This window comes from Phyllostomus hastatus, unplaced genomic scaffold (assembly GCF_019186645.2).
Source record: "Phyllostomus hastatus isolate PE091 unplaced genomic scaffold, TTU_PhHast_1.1 phas_scaffold_78, whole genome shotgun sequence".
Classification (NCBI taxonomy): Eukaryota; Metazoa; Chordata; class Mammalia; order Chiroptera; family Phyllostomidae; genus Phyllostomus; species Phyllostomus hastatus.
Window position 1 is genome coordinate 100,136,034 of NW_025334041.1, and position 6,263 is coordinate 100,142,296.

The 6,263-nt window shown below is 40.8% G+C and overlaps 1 pseudogene; it reads left to right on the forward strand.

The window, feature by feature from the left end:
* Positions 1-1,953: 1,953 nt before the first annotated feature.
* Positions 1,954-2,744, forward strand: LOC123811823 (annotated as a pseudogene).
* The last annotated feature ends 3,519 nt before the right edge of the window (positions 2,745-6,263 follow it).

Sequence of the window (6,263 nt, forward strand, 5' to 3'; positions counted from 1 at the left end):
AGAGCTTGTATGCAGGAAGAATTGTGTTCTGTTCCTCACAAATTCCTTAGGACAATGCCTCTCACATGGTAGGTGTTAAAAAATATTGACCTGAATGAAATACCTACCTGATACCCAATTAATAAATTTTTTCCTCTGAGCCTTCTGTTGGCATTTAAAGAGACAATGAATAATCCTACTGAATGATTTAGTGAGAGTTTTTTCATTCAAACAGAGCCTAAGGAGAAATGGCTTCTGCACAATTAATTTTTTAGAAGTCTGTTTCCTTGGCAGTCTTGTCAATTTTGATACATTTAACGATTTTTGAGTTAATAATGAATTCCCAAAGTCTGGCACTTAAGTTTTTGGTTGTTATTTTTAGTAAATTGTGTCAAAAATGACTTAACAGAGTTTTAAAATTTTCTTAAAATGTTTTCTTTTGCTTTGTACTCATTGAAACTTTTCTGAAGGACTACTGCTATGGCTCCAACTCTCCGTTAGAACTTGAAAGGCCCTAATACTCCTCCTGCTTCCTCACACCCTACTCCACCGGAAGTTTGCTTCAGTTTTCTTCCAGGCAGCCACACCTTCACCAGGCTGCCCTCAGCAACACATCGGCTTAGTGACACGGGCTGGGATTCAGTGGAGATTATTAGTGTGAGGCAGATGGAGCTATGGTTTGATTTCAGTGACCCCCTGCCCCGTGATCTTTCCTTGTTCTCCCTGACTATGTAACTCTAAACTCTCAGGAGTCACCTGTCTGGGGGTGTGCTAGAGTGTCATTGTAACTTGAGGGGTTAAAAGAAAATTAATATCTAGAAATGGCCCTACCAGTTAAGCTGAGAGTAGAATAGGGATATTGGACAGTGGGGGTGAGGGATGGACTTACATGGTATGGTCTGGAGGCTGTTGGTAGGATCAATTATTTGCTCATTTAAAAGTATTTTTGGTTGAATAATGGGTATTCCTTTCAGTTAGGGTTATACTTAGACAAAAGGATATAAAGTGCCTCTGATGATAGCATGTATTAACTGTTAGCTTAAATTTATATTTAAGGATATATCAATCATAAACATGGGAGAAGAACTTAAACACTGCAAGGACCTAGAGAAGAAAATACACACAGAGGGACACACGAGGTCTGTCTGGAAAAAGTCCAGACATTAATATAATGAGAACAGTTTGCATGACATCAGATGTAACCTGGCAGTGTAGGAAAGTGGACTGGAAGGTACATGCATGAACAATGACAACTATACTGTACTAGTCAGTGGGGGTGGTAGATGCTGTTGAGTGAGCATGAGTACTGTGTGGCCCTGCATTCAAAAATGACTGAGCAAGTAGAGCAAAGAATCTGCATCAAATTTGGAGTTAAGCTTGAACATTCTTCTGTGGAAACTATTCAGATGATTCAGAAGACCACAGCAGTGGGCAACTGGTGATTGGCAGCTTCGTCATGACGATGTGCCCACTAATGCATCACGTCTGGTGCAGAATTTTTTGGCAAAACATTAAGTCACTCAGATGACTCAGCCTCACTACAGCCCAGATTTGGTGCCCTGAGGCTTTTGGCTTTTCCAAAAACTAAAATCACCTTTGAAAGAGAAGAGATTTCAGACTGTTGATGAGCTTCAGGAACATATGATAGGGCAGCTGATGATAACTGGGAGAACTGTGTGAAGTCTCAAGGTACCCATTTTGAAGGGGATGAGGCATCATTGTTCTATGTATAATGTTTCTTGTGTCTCCTTCAATAAATGTCTCTATTTTTCATATTATATGGCTGGATACATTCTGGACAGATCATATGTACATACATATAAATATACATACATATGTATTTAGAGAGAAAGAGAGAGATACTGAGATTGAACTTGAAACCTGAAATATCACCTCTTCCTCTAATCCCCCAATAAAAGCAAATTCAAATCTAAGATTCAATTGCTCCTTTTGGCTCTCTGAACAGCACCATCCATGGCTGTGGGCAAGAACAGGTTCCTTATGAAAGGTGACAAAAAGGGATAAAGAAGAATGTGCTGGGTCCATTTTCTAAAAGATTTGTATGGTGTGAAATCACCAGCTATATTTGATATGAGAAATATTGGAAAAACACCAGTCACGAGAATTCAAGGAATCAAAATTGCATCTGATGGTCTGAAGGGTCATGTTTTTGAAGTGAGCCTAGCTGATCTGCAGAGTGATAAAGCTGCATTTAGAAAATTCAAGCTAATTACTGAGGATGTTCAGGGCAAAAACTGCCTAACTTCCTTGGCATAGATCTTACCCATAACAAAATGCGCTCCATGGTCAAAAAATGGTAGACCATGACTGAAGCTCATGTTGATGTCAAGACTACTGATGGGTATTTGCTTTGTCTATTCTGTGCTGGTTTTACTGAAAAACGTAACAATCAGATTCAGGAGACCTCTTATGCTGAGCATCAACAGGAAGAAGATGATGGAAAATCCAGAGGAAGATGATGGAAATCATGACCTGAGAGGTGCAAAGGACTTGACTGAAGTGATCAGTAAATTGATTCCAGATAACATTGGAAAAGACATAGAAAAGGCTTGCCAATTTATTTATTTGCTTCATGATGTCTTTGTTAGAAAAGTCAAATGCTGAAGAAGCCCCATGTTTGAACTGGGAAAACTCATGGAACTTCATGGTGAAGGTAGCTGCTCTGGAAAAGCCACTGGGATGGGACAGGGGCTAACATTGCACAAGCTGATGGATATAAGCTCCCAGTCCAAGAATCTGTTTAAAATTCAGACATGTAATGGTAACAAATAAAAAGGCCTATTCGTGATAAAAAAAATAAAATAAAATTCAGTTGCTAATGTCAATGAGTTTGTCCTTGGGTTTGGTAATCTGAATGCCACCTTGACTAATTATATTTAAAGTTACAAACAATAATACTTAAAATTTGTCCTGTAAATTTAGATTATTTTATTCCTGATGTTACTGAAATTCTCAGACCTTGGCCACATGACCATAAGCTGGCAGTCACAGGGTTTTTTTTTTTTCGTGCCTAAAGACGTTTATAGATTGTGCTAAATATCAGGTTACTAAACTGAAGATGGCATTAACGAAATGAAGACAAAAAGTTTCTTGTTAAGAATGTAGAGAGGAAGGCTGACAAAAATCCTAGGACAAGAGAAAACTCATCAGGGAGTATGGCTTAAACTGGATTCTCTAACTGGGTTTTCTATCCTGCTGAAAGCACAGTGGCCAGCCTGGAAGAGAGAGGACCCTTTTAGGGACAGCGAGAATGTGGAATGACCCAGAGGGCTGTGGAGTTGCCCTCAGCTCCACTAAACTTGAGATAGGTTTTCTCCTGACTATAGGTCTTTGTCCTCTCTTTTCTTGGAGCGTTCCCTTTAGAAAACTTGCCATTGTAAATTCTTTGCCCCTTGGAGATGTAAATCTCCCAGCCTCTTGAGGTTGAAAATATAGGAAAAGTTTCTTAGGGCCCTGGCTGGTGTGGCTTAGTGGATTGATTGTCAGCCTGCAAACCAAAGGATCACTGGTTCAATTCCCAGTCAGGACACATGCCTGGGTTGCAGACCAGGTCCCCAGTAGGGGGCATGTGAAAGGCAACTACACATTGATGCTTCTCTCCCCTCTCTCTCCTTCCCTTCCCGTCTGTCTAAAAGTAAATAAATAAAAAATCTTTTAAATTAAAAAAAAAAGTTTCTTAGGGACCTGGAAACTATTTCTCTGAAATATAAACATGGAAGGAGATAGTACCCCATTTCCCAGTGTCTATGAGGGTAGGAGCCTAACTTCTATGGGCACCAATTAGCAAACACAGACTACTTAACCACAGAGAAAAACATTTGCAAATTCAGGAACAATTCAACATGCTGGGCACATTCCATTGATCAACCTCCACCCGGCATCCGCCAGTACTTTTCCACAAGCTCACCCCAGCACTTAAAAACCTCCTGCCTTGTGTATCAGCAGAGTATCTACTTTTGATCTGTGCTCTGTCCCCTATTGCTGGTGATAGCACTGGAATAAAATTAACTGGTCTGCTCATCTGGTTCCATGTGATTTTTCTTGAACGGTAATCATACCACCTGCCCTCATATATGTCTTAAGAGTGATTTTGTATCATGGAGAAGTAGGATGCTACTCTTTTGCAACCAGGCTTTAAAAGCGTATCTCATTTCAGAGAACTTGCAATCTTTATATTGCACTGAAATCAAACTTGCACGTGAGTGGGGGATGAGGGTGTATGTATGTGACGCATTGTGTGTTTTTAAGCAGTCCTGATTGCTAGAAAAATCACCATAGGAAATTTAAGGTTTGGCTTTTTTCCCTTTTGAGGTCAGTTTCCTAGATCCTTTCTTTGTCTCTTGCTCTGAGAATGTAGTTCAAAGGAGCTGGCTCTGTTACCAGCCCCCAGGAGGGTTACTTCCAGGGAGGCAGGAATCTGCTTCCTGGGGCCTGACAGGAAGTTGGTAAAGAGAAAGCTGGCTTAATCCAGGGCTTGCTCATCAAACTAGAATGTGATCTACCTGCCTGGAGAGGCTTCTGTACATCCAGGTAACAGCTTTCCTGACTTTCAGTCATAAAGGAAAAAGAAAAAACATTCCATCAAGACTCTTACCTTAAACTGCCTGTGGAGACTGCAGGTGGGTCATACTGTGACTGAAGGCACGCGCCCGGTGTGTCTAATGGCAGTGTGTGTGAGCCTAGAGAGAAGGAGACGTTCTGGCGAAGTGGCTCTCCCTGTAGAGGAGAGAAAGGCTTATGTGACCACTGGGAAGTTTTCTGTTGCTGGTCACCCAAAGGAAGTAAAAACTGTCCATGTGATGTGTAAAGAGTTTTTCTTCAACTTTCTGCTTTCCCTGTGATGAACCAGTGAATTTTCCCAAGGTGCCCATTTGTACTGTGGGGATTAAATACAGATTTGAACCTTGTAAATAGGGTAGAATGTGAGGATGGCTGGCTGGTGGGTCCCCCAGGGAAGGACAGTCTGTTTGGGGACTTTCTATACAGAAAACTTGGGGAGAAGTTGCTCCATTTGAAGGAATGAAAGTAGACAGACAAGCAAGCAAATCTTTTTTTTTTAAACCAAATTAACATCTTGCCTATGGGATGATGGGAATAAAATGAAACAAACATGTAGTATACCCTGCCTTTTTGTGAAAAGTGTCAAAAAAACCCCAAACCCAAAACCCTGTTGTTTGCCTAAGCGACAATGGATTGAATTCCAAACTGTCAAGTGCAGTGCCACAGAGATGATGTGTGTGAATTCCTCCTGGCAGCTACTCCACTTTGCATATTGGTTTCACCTTTCAGCCAGTTCACTCATGGTCTATTTCCTCTGTTATTTGGCTTAAAGTTGAGCGCTAAGCTAAAATGAACTTAGTGAAGAAGCTGACAATCTGGTAACTAGCTTTGGCTTTTCTCTTTTAGGCAATGGAAGAGATTAAAGGGTTACAGCAGTGAGGAATACTTCTCTAGGAAGATAAGGTTTTTGTTTTTTTTTCTTTTTTAAATCTCAGATGGACTTGAGTATTCAAAACTGCCCACCAGAAGAATGGCCTCCATGATCGTGGGGAGACTAAGGGAGGACTGTCCTCCCCGCCGGCCTGGGGTTCTCAGCAGCAGGACACAGGCTTCCTGGGCTTGGTGGTGGCTTGGCTCAGGGAGGCCCATGCAGGGGGCTCTGTGTTTCTGTTTGCAGAAAACCCAGAGGGCTCTTGTCTTATTTCACAGAAAGTCTACCTAATAAAAGGAGATGAACAGAGTAGAAAAGATAAAACTTTTTATATATTGATGAGTATATAAATAGAAAGGCCAAAAGATTTGTTCTTGGGTATTATTTCTCTACTTAAATAGCATGACACTTTTCTTTCTGAACCTCATTGTTATTCCAACAATCGGACTATTGTATACATTTTTACTTTTTTGCACAAAATAACTTACTGTATAAATATAATTTTTAAATATATTTTATTGATTATGCTATTACAGTTGTCCCATTACCCCCCTTCATTCCCCTCCACTATGCACACCCTCTCCCACCCACATTCCCCCTCTTTAGCTCATGTCCATGTGTCATAAGTTCTTTCGCTTCTACATTTCCCATACTATTCTTTGCCCTCCCCCTGTCTATTTTCTACCTACCATCTATGCTACTTATTCTCTGTACCTTTTCCCCCTCTCTCCTCCTCCCACTTCCCTGTTGCTAACCCTCCAATGTGATCTCCATTTCTGTGGTTCTGTTCCTGTTCTAGTGTGTTTTTGTTTTTGTTTTTGTTTTAGGGTGG